We start from the raw sequence: 14,084 nt of genomic DNA, 5'->3' as shown, positions 1-14,084 counted from the left end.
AGGGTTAAAAGACATCATCCAATCCATAACCAATATATGACAAAAGGCAGGTATTAATTTTTCAATGTCCCACATTAGGGAAAAGAAGGGCTTCTTTGGAGGAAGGTGTCCCAGGCACATCTCACCTGTCCAAAATCCTTTTGCCCATTATACTTAGTTTGGGCTGACGGAAATATTTTAGGTTTCCCCACTTTCAGACCTCTGAGCTCTTTCTGTCCAAGCCATTAGGACAGAAAAGAAAAGCCAGTTTTAAAGTGAAGCCCACAGATCACCCCATTTTTCACCAACCCAGCCACTTAGTTCAGCCAAATCATTGAGTCTCAGGAGGCAGCAATGCAGACAGGATTAAGTGAGGCCTACACATACAGACAATCACTCAGGTAATGAGATCATAGGCTTATGCCCTTTGAAAACAGAAAACACATGTTAATTTATGTAACATAACCCACATACAAGTCTCAGAATCTGTAGGACTGTCTTATCGGAAAGACATCAGTTGTAAGGCATTTGACATTCTTCTTCCTGTAAATTAAACATCTTTGATAATACCACAGACATAGTTTAATTTTCAAATCAAACAAACTTTAAATGAAGATAAGCTTTAAAGACGGTTAGCTGCACTACTTTATAGTCTACCAATGAGCATTGTGATTTTTCTTGATTCACAAATTTTCTCCCTAAGATTACACTCTTTCTCATTAAAGGGACTACATTAAGTCTATTTTAATTTATCCTATTCATTTGCATAAACACAACAAGAGCAGCAAATGATCACTTATGATCTTTAGTTCTGCTTTGCTGGAACTTACCCAAGGAACATTTAGGGTGACCTTCAGTCTGCTCTTCAGGGTGCAGAAGCAGAACCACATACCTGCCATTCAGCCTTGCCTGTAAACACCTGTCTTTTCCAAGTCCTTCTGGTTTTCCATTGTGCCTTAAGATCCCATCTAGCCATCTTTCAGGAAAACAACCTTCATTTCTTCCCTGGAAAGATTGCCATGGACCACACATCCAACCAAGGTACCAGGTCTTTTATCTCATGGGCTTTTACTATCTTTGAAAGTCAATCCCAGTTCCTCAGGGCTTTTTGGTAACGACCAGAGACCAAGCAAGTCTCTTTTAGGCATGACATTTCAGTCAAAGTCTTAGTCAAAAAAACCTCTATTAACAACTGGTCTTATTAGTGTTATGCAAAGAAACTTATGTCATTACTTACTTCTTTAGAATGTCAAACTCTGGAGGGATCAGATAGGGAGAAAAATATACAGTATGAAGGAAAATCCTTGTCCTAATATTCACTCAACTTGCATTTCCATTCTTTATATTTTAATTATTCCCCCACTAAAATTTTTTTCCATTACAATTGTCCCACTCCCCCCCCCTTTCTTCCCTGCACCCTGACCCCCTTTTCCCACATTCAGTCCCCACCCAGCTGTCCATGTCCATGGGTTATTTATACATGTTCTTTGACTAGACCCTTCCCCTTCTTATCCCCTGCTCTCTCTCCCATCTCCCCCTTTGTTACTGTTAGTTTATTCCTTGTTTGCATACCTCTGGTTCAGTTTTGCTCATTTGTTTGTGTTGTTCATTAGTATCTCGTAATAGGTGATAGCATAAGGTATTTTCCTTTCGTTGACTGGCTTATTTCACTAAACATAATTCTCTCTAGTTCCATCCATGTTGTTGCAAATGGTAGTAGTTCCTTCTTTCTTTCAGTACTTATTCATTGTCATTTTCCCCCTTTGTACTCGTGTTCCTCTCTGTCTCTCTCTGTTTCTTCATCTTCTTAAAGCAGACCCTCTAACATCTCTTGCAATGCTGGTTTGGTGGAGATGTATTCTTTTAGCCTTCTTTTGTCTTGGAAACTCCTTATTTCACCTTCCATTTTGAATGAGAGTCTTGCTGCATAGAGTATTCTTGGTTGTAGGCCTTTGTTTTTCATTGCTTGGGATATTTTTTGCCATTTCCTTCTGGCTTGTAGTGTTTCTGCTGAGAAATCTGATGATAGCCTTATTGGAGCTCCCTTGTATGTTATTAGTTGTTTCTCTCTTGCTGCTTTTAGGATTCTCTCTTTGTCTTGTAATGTTGCCATTTTAATTATGATGTGTCTTGAAGTGGGCCTGTTGGGGTTCATCTTCATTGGGACCCTCTGTGCTTCCTGGACTTGCGTGAATCTTTCTGTCATCATGTTAGGGAAGTTTTCTGTCATTAGTTTTTCAAAGAGGTTTTCTATCCCTTGCTCTTCTTCTTCTCCTTCTGGAATTCCTATGATATGGATATTATTACGTTTCATGTTGTCCTGCAGCTGTCTTAGAGCCTCTTCAGTCTTGTTCAGTCCTTTTTCATTTTGTTGCACTGTCTGGGAGTTTTTGTCTACATTGTCTTCCAGCTCGCTGATCCAACCTTCTGCTTCCTCTAGCCTGCTTTTAATTTCTTTTATTGTGTTCTTCAATTCAGAGATCATATTCTTCATTTCCTGCTGACTCTTATTGATAGCTTCTTTGTCCTTTTTCATGCTGGTGTAATTATCAGTAACTTCCTTGTAGTTTTTCTGGAGTTCCTTGTAGTTTCCACTGAGCTCATTGAGCTTCTCCATAATCCATGTTTTGAATTCCATATCTGATAGTTTGCTCCCCTGTATTTCATTTAGCACTCTTTCTGGGGATTTTCCCTTTCCTTTGGATGGGGGGTTGTTTCTCTGTCTCCCCATTTTTGTGACTCCTATTGTTTGTTGGTGCTTCTTAGAATGATCTGCACTTCCTGGATCTGTCCCTGTTGGCGTCAGATCCTGTACCATTCTGGGCCCAGGCAGCCTGTTAGAGACTTCCAGGGATCTACTGCCTTTGTCTGACTTTTTTAGTTGTTAATCTATTCAATCTGAGATTAGCCGTCAGGCTTAAGGACCGTAGGTGCAGCAGCTTAATTCCTGTAGGCAGGGCTTTTGCTTCCTTTCAGGCTAATGACACTTGGAGTCCAGGGAATGGTCTGCCTGCAGTACTGGGGATGAGTCAGCACTGGGACCCAGTTGGCTGCTTCCCCAGTTCTCCCCTCAAAGCCACCACACCAAACTCTCCCCAAGGGTCTCTAGTCCTCTCCGCCTTCCCTCCGCTCGAGCCCAGGGTAAGTGGGGGCCAAAATATTTTCATATGTGATCCACTTAAGAGCTCTTTTTCTCCTGCTGTTTCTCTCTGGCTAGCAAGAAACCCTGCGGCTTTTCGCTTTTCACAGCTGGATACTATTTTACTTTCCACTCTCAGCTGGATACTATTTTACTTTCCACTCTGTTGCTATAGGCTGGGAAGACCAGCTGGGGGTTTAGACCCTGCCCTTCTCAGGAGGAACCCTTTGCTGCTGAGCTGTTTCTCAGTCCCTTCAGCTGCCACCCGTGTGAGCCCAGCCAGCCCTTCTGCATCTCCACGCTCCCTACCAGTCACGTGATGTAGCGGCCTTTTCTGTCTCTCTGTGTATATAAGACTTCTTTCCAGCTAGTGTTCAGCTGGTTATTCCAGGTGATTTCTCCAAAATTAAGTTGTAAATCCATACTGGTCCTGGGAGGAGGTTAGTATAGATTCCACTTACTCTTCTGACATCTTGTTTCTCCTGAATTATTTTTATATATAAAACAAATGTAAATTGACAAAAACTTTAGTTGACTCAATTTGACAATACTATTCAAAATTTAAAATACTTGCATCATCTCACTAATACCATTTTGGGGAGTTAAATCTAAAGTATATTTAAATGTATAGAAAATAATAGATGCACAAAAATATTTAAGAAAAAAATTGAACTAAAAAATTGAACTAAATATAAATAAAGAGATAATTGCTTTATCACCTTTGTGTATGTATGAGTATATTGATTTAATAGACTATAATGGCTATATCTTCAAAAAAGACACCCAGGCAGATGGAGACAGAGTTGAAAGTTAATTACTTTCCAAGGCATACATTTTTGCAAATTTGAATATTATACCATAAGCATAAACAATTTTTAGAAGTAGCTTGGTAAATTTAAAAATTAATGATATTGTGTCATAAGTTTCAGAGCTAATGGATGTGGAAGAGTGTTGTAAATTCAAAGAATAATTTGTATTTTAACTCCATCCTACTTTTTATTGAGGTTAAAGAGCTTTTGCTGACCTCCTCATTAATTTTTTTTTTCTTGAAATCATGAGATTCAAGAAATTGAATCTCAGTTGCAACAACAGTTTTCTTTGTCATAAGTTTAATGGAAAAAATATGATAACTTGAATAAACATCAAATAGAACACTCTATAGAACAACTAATGTCAATTATGTTTAAAACACAGAAAGTTGCTGATACTCTGATTGCCCTTCTAATGGGCAAGTCTTCAGATCTATCAGTATAAATATTTAGAATAAAGATTCCATTCTAGAAAGGGCTTATGCTGAATTTGAAGTGGATTTTTCTAACTTGGGATTTCCAAAGGAGATGACCATATGGTTAGATCACTTTGAAGTGTGCTGTATGTAAGGTGAGAAAGATTATCCATTTCCAATTTTTTCTTTTAAAGGCAGTTGGAAGAAATGGAAAATCTCCCAACAAATTGGTTATGTTGTCAGTAGATGTATGTTAGACAACTCCTCTAGCATTTCCTCCAGTAAAGAAGGTTGTAACAGAAAACCTCAGATGCTTCTTAAAGTCAGCAATCTAAAGATTATGTATCAGGTTAAAAACTTGAAACAGCCCATTTAATTTTGGTTCCAAATCCTCCACAGAAAGAATATGGTGATGGCCATATGGGCCTCCTAGAAAATACATTGCATAAGAATCTTAAAGGTAGTATGGTTGCTATACACAGGATTTAGTTACCACTGCATCAAAAAAACCCATAATATATGATTACTGAGCACTTGGTGGGGTAGAGGTCAGAGGAGCAGCTTTATTTTCTCTGAAATAAAAATGAGTTAGGTTGAGAGGCTCATGAAATAGAAAAAATAACCACAATAGGTACCAGGGTGCATGATGGTGAATCCTCATAGGGGCCATGATTATATTCTTAGCTATACTTTTAATTCTTATTGAATTTTATATGAAGTCTTATGTAACACTAATGAATGTACCAAATAAGGTAATAGAATGAAATACTGACTGGTGATAAGAGACAATGAATTGTGAAAAGTAACAGTTTAAATAAGCATACTGTATTTTAAAATTGTTTTTTTAAAATATAACACACTATAAAGTGCTTAGAATATTTTTAAAGTTTTGGACAATGCATAAATATCCCTATGCACACAATTAATAAGGATTGAGCTTCATTAATGCAGTGTGTCTACTAAATCAAAGTACTTTTATAGCTCTTGAAATTCTTGCCATATGATTACATATGCTGTGATTGATTATTGCTCTGAAAAACAATAGAATACCACAAACAAAATTTATGTAAAACTTCACATATTACATATAATATTAAATATAAGCCTATTTCCTTAAAACTTCTATGAAAACTAAAGGGGAAATATTTTTAAAGCAACAATTTTTTTCACATAACGAGTTAGAAAGAATTAGGAGAGCCGAACCTCTTCCTAGTCCAAACAGCTTCCATGTTTTCAGAGAAAGCAATTTTAAGTGTGTCATAAGGTCAAGTGTGGAATATAAAATAGTAAATCCACATTTTCCAGCTTAGTTTCATTGAGAATTATATGGTTTCTTAGTAGAAAGATGCAAAAGATAAACAGCATCTCCTCAGCTTTAGGCCTGATCAAGGGAAATTAGTTCCATCAACATATGTAAATGTTAATTACTTATCATTAGACATAACAGAATCTTAGGACAAAAGGAAGCATAATTGTCAACTTGTAGAACTTGTTTCTATATTAGGGATTTGGATAGTATCACCCTCAGTGGTTTATTCACAATCAACCAACCAACTACAGACAAAACTGGAACTTGAATATGTTTGTTTATTCCCTAATGAAATAAGCATCTCATATTTGCCTGCTCAACATCAATTAATTTGAGGAACTGTTTCTATTCTACTACATATATTTTGGATTGTCTACCAGTCACAGAACCTCAGGTGCAAAGAACGGGCTCATAACCAAAGTTTTTATCTGGGAAGTTTATTTTGGGGGAAATTTTATCTCACTAGTGACTTACTGGTATAGTATTTGTTTTGAACTTGACAATATCTTGAAGAAAATTCTCATACATCACAGTTTAGTTTATTAAGAACTAAAACTGCTATCCTTTTGTACTATTGTTGAAATAATTAACCATGTCTTATCTTAGGTTGACTGAAAATGTGTGGTTTCTGAGAATGTAACTTGGGGATCCAAGAAACGTCTCTTAGAAATCAGTTTTAAAGGAAGTTAGAAATCACAAAACAAGGAGGTGGGGTAAATACAGAGAGATCTGATTACAATCACTGGGGAGAAGGAGGAGGTGCTATAGTAGGAGTTTGCCAGTTTGCTGAGGCAATGCAAGGCAGTCTAGGAAGGGATTGGCTGAGCAGTTGAATGTCTCCGGAGCCAATGGAAATAACAGGGCTGGCTTTTTGTCTCACAAGCTTTTCTGGCTCCTGACCTGGCTCTCAAAGTCTCAGGCTCCCTGGCTCTCTCTCAAGCCCACTCTCTGGCTCTACTTCCTTGAGGATGTCTGGGTGATCGTGCTGCAGCTGCCTGCATTTCCCAATGAAATGTATTTTGTATGGGAAGGAACTATGGACACAGCCTAGGGATTGGGCTGGCCTGGCAGAAGGTGGCAGGTTTATTTTTTGGATGTTCTAGAGGGAACAGGCTTTGAGGCAGAAACCTTCCACTCTTCCAAAATTGTGTAGCTTTTGTGTATTGTGTTGTCTTAGTTTGTAAACTACCCTATAGAAACTAACTAAAAAAACCAGGAGAACTCAAGTGTTAGATTTTAGCATTACTTGATAGGCTTACATGATTAAAGTCAGGATTAAATTATAAGAGTTTGACCTTAATTGATAAGCCTAAGTGACTAATTCTTGTGGAAAGCAGTTATTCCAAAATTTTGAAGCTTTTATATAAAGACTCCTTTCCTTTACCACTAAACTTTTGCCTCAGGAATTTTGCCTAGAGGGTGGTGGTGGTCAGCAAGACCTCACTTGCTGTTCAATAACAGGATGGTTGTTTAGGGCAGCACTGTGGTGTATAGATAGACAGAGAGGTGAGGGATGGATGAACAGGTGAACAAATGAATGAAAGGATGATTGAAAAGAATTCTTGGCACATGTCTCAAAATTACAACATTAAATCATTAATGAATTCTCAAAACTTCTGTGATTATAGACTAAATGTTTCTTATTTTATAATAAAAATATATAATAATATATAATAAATAAATATTTTTTATTCTTTTACAATAAAATAGTAATACCACAAAGAATTCAATTTCTTTAACTATCAGATAATATGTGTATACAGGACTTTAAGGGTACTGATCAGAGAAAACTGAAACATATCTTTGGTTCTAGAGGATTTTTGTGTATGCTGTCTCTTTTACTTATTTCTGCATTCAGCTAGCAAGCTCAGAGAGTCACATACTACTTTAGTAGTTTGCTGGGTTGGTCAGTAAAAAAACAGTCTAAAGTGGGTCAGTTTAATAAAAACAAATTGGTGTAAGACATTGGTACAATGTAGAATATGGAAGTCAATGAGTTCATGAGACAGAAATTCTGTTTTAATCTATTGGGTATTATCTGCTTATTCACACCATTTAATGTGTAGCCTCTGAAATGGCCCAGAAGGCATTTTCTTTAAATTTGCCATAAGAAATAGACCAGTATGATAAAAGTCAAAATTTTTAATGTGACTATAAGACATATAGTTTAAATATACAGTTTATGAATTATGACAATATAAATGCATGTGAAGTCTTGGCCTAGGTCAGTAACACTTAATACTCCCAACATACAAGACACTGGGTATCTTTTATATAGCAATCCAATTTCTCCATCATTCTCCTCTCAAAGAAAGTTGTCTGACTTTTGTGGTATACATTTCCTTTATATTCTTTCTACTTTTCCTACTGAAGTACATATACCTCAATACTATAGAACAGTTTGTGAACTCTAAGTGGAATCACACAGCATGTATAATTTTGTGTCTAGCTCCTTTTGTTCCAGTTTACCTTTTTGACATTTATCTATTTTTCAACATATAGCTGCACAAGTTCCTTTAGTATGTGGCGTTTCATTATGAGAATATATGCAATATTATCGTTGACTGTTTTTTTTTTTTTTTTCTTCAGTGTTTTGGTTAATACAAATTATGCTGCTACAGCAATAGTTTGGCCAGATACTCCATTTCTTGCCAGCATTGGGTATCGTCAGATTTTTCAAGTCTTCTTCATAAATGTGAAGATGTATTTTATTTTTATATTAGTTATTATTTCACCAATTACATTTTATATAATGTTATCTGACTTTGTTGTTGCATGGTAAGTGCTTCAAACATTATGGATATCAACATTTTGTCAGATCTGTTGGTTGTAAATATCTTCTCTCACTAGGGAAGTTACATCTTCAGTCAATTTTTCATATTTGGTGGTAAATTGAGTTTCTTAATTTGAATGCTTTTACACTTCTCATCTTTTTCCTACTGGCCAGTGCTTTTTATAGCCTGTTTAACAGCTCCGTTGTTCCAAGTTCATGAAAATAACCTCATCTATTAAGCTCTAGAATTTAATAGCTCTGTGTTTTAAATTTTGTTCTACAGTCTACTTAGCTTTAAATTTTGTGTATGGTTAGGATAGTGTTTGAGACACATTTACCCCATATGCATTTCTAATCTATTCACTACAAGTTACTTAAAAAACAATCTAGAATACTACTTTTATGGAAATAAGAATGGATAAATGCAGAGGTATGTCTTAGTGATCTCTAGTCTGTTTCATTTGTCTATGTGTCTATCTCTGGGCCAATACCACACCCCCTTTATTACAGTAAATATACTAACCTACACTGTCGGGTTAAAAAATAAGCTCCTTTTCCTAGCTTCCATTTTTTAAAGAGCAATATTTGTTCTTTGTTAGTTTACATCATTTTTATGGATCAGCTTGTCAGTTTGCACACATACATATAGAAAGAGATGAGCTGGGGTTTTGATTGTATTTTAATAAATCTATACTAAATTCGTAATGATTTAATCTCTTTATTCTTGACTTTCCTAACATGCAAATGTCATCCATCATTATGTGTTTCTTTTTTAGTTTATCACAATAATGGTTTAGGTGTTATTTAAAGGTGTATTCAAGTTTTGATATATTCTAATTGGCAGTTTTAGTTTTGTAAACAAGGTCTTTTTCAAATTTTATTTTTAAAAATTTCACTGCTGAAAACAATTAAATGCTTTATGGTTTGATTTTAAAAATTTATTTTCAGTAAAAAACATATTTAAAGTATACAATTTGATAGTCATTTTATTTTTCTACATTTTATATTTTGTATATATAATGTAATATTTTATATTGATTTTTGCCCAGCAACATTGTTAAATCAATCTGAATGTTTTAAAAATATTGATTATAATTATCTACATAAGCAATTATGTTCTTACAAGAAAGGGGTTATCACCACCTTTCTAATTTGGACTAGCTAAGGCCTCTGGAAAAATGTTGAATAGAAGATATGATAGTAGACATCTTTGCCTTTTTCTGGTCTTTGGGTGAATGCAGTGTTTCATCATTAAGTTTGATATCAGATATAGAATTTTCATAAATGCTTTTTGTCAGAATGAGAAAATTGTCTCTATACCTGTTTTGCCTAGCTTTTAAAAATCATTATTAGGTGTTGAATTTCGCTAAACCTGTTTCTGTCCTTATTAAATGATCACATGATTCAATATCTGTTTTTTTGTCTGTTTTGTTGATATAGTGAATAAAATTAGTTGATTTAAAAATATTATGTAAAGTTCACATATATAGGATAAAATCCAGTAGTGCATGATATACTATTTATATATTTAAATTTTGACCAACTAATACTTTTTAAGAAATTTTTAAATTTATGTTCATGGGAGATGCTGATCTAAAGTTTACTTTCAATGTGTTTGTCTGGTTTTGATATCATAGTAATTCTGGTCTCATAGAAGTTAGAAAACATTGCTTTTTTTCTATTTCCTGAAAAAGTTTGTTTGGAATTTCTCCCTAAAGGTTTTGTAGAATTTCCACATGAAACCCTTTAGGCCTAGAATATTCTTTATGAAAATATTAAACTATGAATTCAATACTGTCATAGATTTAAGACTGTTGAAGGTATCTGTTTTTTCTTGAGAATTGGTAGTTTGTCTTAAGTAAATTCCCCATTTTATTTAGCTGTAGAATATATTAAAATAATATTATTTAAACTATTTCTTTATTAAGCTTTAAATGCCCTTGGGATCTCTATTGATCTGCCCCTCCTTTTTCTTGATACTATTATCTTGTTATTCCTCTATTTTTCACTTCTTGATAAATTCAGCAATAGATTTATTAAATGTGTTGATCTTTTCAAATGATGAGCTTTTTGTTTTATTAATTTGATTGTGGTTATATTTTCTATTTCATTGATTTTTATTTTAACAATTATTTTTTTCTGCTAGCATAGGACTGAATCTGTTCTGTCATTTCTTATTGTGGGAAGCTTATGTCATCACCTTGAAATTGTTTTTTTTTTATAATGTAAGTATTGAAAAGTTTTAGCTGCATCACACTACTTTGAACATACCATATTTTTAAAAATGTCATTAAAAGAATTTTATGATTTCCTTTGTGATTCATTTTTGAACCGTAGATGATTTCGCAATATTAATTTTTAAATATTTTGATATTTTCTTAGTCACTTTCTCTTATTAATATCGACTTTATGCCTATTATCAATGGACATGATTTATATTATTTTAATATTCATAAATTCACTGTGACTTGTTTTATGGGAGCAAATGTGATCTACCTTGGTAAGTGGTCCATGTGCACTGAAAAAAGGACCCTTTATGTTGTGTGGAGTATTTCCATAATTACAATTAACTCACAGTGACTGATATTATTCAAGTTGTGTATAGTATTACTTTCTGCCGTATCAATTAAAAGAATGCTATTAATCTTCAACTATCATCATGTATTTGTTTATTTCTCCTTTCAGTTCTATTAGTTTTTGTATTGTATTTCTTCATGTTAGGTTCACACACATTTACACATTTAGTTTTGGGGGGATTTTCTTGATGAATTGATCCTTTATTATTTGAAATTACTCTCTTTAGCTCTGGTAATATTTTAAGCTTACAGATCTAATTTGTTTTGTCTTAATGTACTAGTCAAGGTTTTTCTTCATTAAAGTTAGCATGACATATTTTTTAAAAGTTTAAATAATTTTATATCTGTTGTATTTTTTTCATTACCAGTTAATCCCATTACACTCCACCCCCTAACATTTACCACACTGTTGTCCATGTCCATGAGTTCTTTTTTCTTTTTGCTCCATCGCTCCACCCTCTATTATCCTCCCCCTTATTTAACCAAGTGTGTTATATTTAATGTAAGTTTCTTGTAGACTGACTTTTCTAGTATTTCTAGAAACCTAGGCCTCCCTGACTCATAAAATCAGATTGCTAGCCAGGCTCTACCAAGTTCCCACTCACTCTGCTTGGCCTGAAACTTCCCAAAGTGCTGCATTAATCACAGGGCTCTGCTCCTTTGTTACTCTTTGATGGTGGATCACTGCCTATGTTTCCTGTTGAGCATTGCCTACGAATCATATTTTGTATGGGTTGTCTCACCTTTTGGCTGTTTAAAGTGGAAGGCTACATGTGTCTTGTTACTTTATCATGGCATGTGGGAGAGAATAATTTATTGTTATATTTTGACCTTAATATATTCTAAAGGTTAAAATTTTCTATCAGACTCATACAACCTGGAGTTATTGTGCTGTATTAAACCTTACTATTTGTTTCAAGAATGTGAGCAATTGCAATGTGCAGGAGAAGAGGCACAGGACCAGAAACACAGCTCACTGTGTCATTTTGGGCTAGTGAGAAGTATCCTTGCTCAGGTTAATATGTGAAGTCCCTAAGTAATATATGCAACTACATAATTTTCACAGAAGGGTCATTCTGAACATGAAACATCTTCATTTTATCCATTTTGTTTATGTCAGGGTTGACAAATTATGGCCCATTGGCTGAATGTGGTCTGCAGAATTTTTTTTTTTAATGGCCCATGAGCTAAGAATGGCTTTAATGTTTTTAATTTAAAAGAAAGAGAGAGAAGAATACGTAAGATCATATGTGGACTGCTACTCCTTACATGTTTACTATCCAACCTCTTCACGGAAAAGAAGTTTGCTGAGTTGTGGTATACATGATAACCTAAGTAACACGGGCAGAGTAGGTATATACTGCCACAAACGTTCCCCCACTAGAAAACATAGTTTCTGTGTTTGTCAGGAAAATTGCCAGTATTTTTCAAAGAAATTTAACTAGATTATCTTCTTTATTTCCTGGAAAGATAAACTATGTCCTATAAGCAGAGCAATGGATAAATTAAAAACTCACTCATTCTTCTTGTAAACATGATTATATTCATTTATTAATTTGAACAATAGACCTATGGATTATTTTTAATTATTTTATATAAGCACTATATAAGTCATCAAAATTTATTTATTGCTAAACTTTACATTTTGATTCAATTTATCATCTTCTAATGGTTAGAACCCCCAGTACAGGATGGAATAAAAGTTGTGGTAAAGGAAAGAAAGAAAACTCATTTTCTGATTATTTTTTCTAGAGTGAATTTCCTGAATTAATTTTTAATTTATTCATAGAAACAAAAATGTTCTTTTGCCTCATTTAGAGAAATATAGAAAATTACTTTAAAATTTCCTTGCTAAATTTTATTTACCAAATATTATTATGTACTGTTTCTTTTTTAAAAAATATGCATAAAGGGTACAAATTTACTCTTAAGTATTGGGTACAAATTTACTCTTAAGTATTGACTACTTGGATTTCTCAAATGTTTTTGTATAGTACTATTATTTCTATAGAAGTCAACTAAAATACTGAATTTAAAAAGTTCATTAGCATTTTATGCATAAATGATCATGTTTTCTGCAAAGAAAAACTCTGACTTTTTCATTACAAATTTTATACCTTTTGCTCTCCTTTTTTCCCCTTCTTTCCCTTCGTTTTTCTTTTTTGCTTTATTGCTTTTCTTAGAATCTATAGAAATATATTGGATAGAATTAATGAGTGTTGACACCTTTGCTTTGTTCCCATTTCAATATTAAAATGTGGTCCTTAGTTCTTTATTATTAATATTGGTACTTTCAGCTACTTCTATTATTTTAATCTTTTCTCTTAATAGCTTATCACTCTTATCTGTTTAAATAACTGCTTTTCCTATTGAAAATGGGAAAATTCCATTGAATTTTACTATTCTTTGTCATTATTCTATTCATAGTTTATTTCCCTTTTCCCCCTATTCTGCTAAATTGCACCCCCCCCCCATTGTGGTGGAAGTTCATATTTTTTTAAAAACACGGACATGCTTTTTAAGATAAGCTTTATACTATGAACATTCCCTCCCAGCACCACTTTGGCTTTGTTCCGCACATTGTAGTATACTGCCATAAGAGAATACCATAGACTGGGGTGCTTAAACAACAGAAATTTATTTTTACAGTTCTGGGAGTCCAAGATCTAGGTGCTGATTTGGTTGTTTTCTAGTGAGACTTTTTCCTTTAGTTTGTAGATGGCCACCTTTTCCTTAATCCTCACATGGTCTTTTTTCTGTGCATGTTCATTTCTGGTGTTTTCCTCTTTTGATAAGAACACCATTCCTATTCAATTAGGATTCCACTCATTTGACTTCAGTTAAATTATCTCTTGAAAAAGCTTATTTCCAAATAAAGTTACACTGGGAGTTGGGAGTTAAAAGTGAATTTTGGGGAGATACAAGTCAGTTTACAACACTAATATAGAAGAATATTCTAATTTTGTTTTTATGTGATTAAATACTAGCTTAATTCACATAATTTTTATGATATCAATTATTGAAAATTTTTAGGAATTGCCTAATAGCTCAGTATTTGGTGATTTTCTAAACTCTTCTGATTA

General features: G+C 33.9%; 1 pseudogene; it reads left to right on the top strand.

Moving 5' to 3' along the window:
- Positions 1-4,832, top strand: part of LOC150008782 (protein BTG4 pseudogene) — a 59,019-nt pseudogene extending 54,187 nt beyond the window's left edge.
- Positions 4,833-14,084: the final 9,252 nt, after the last annotated feature.

Source organism: Furipterus horrens, unplaced genomic scaffold (genome assembly GCF_987537825.1).
Source record: "Furipterus horrens unplaced genomic scaffold, mFurHor1.1.pri manual_scaffold_5, whole genome shotgun sequence".
Lineage (NCBI taxonomy): Eukaryota > Metazoa > Chordata > Mammalia > Chiroptera > Furipteridae > Furipterus > Furipterus horrens.
This window is presented reverse-complemented; position numbering and strand designations above follow the sequence as displayed.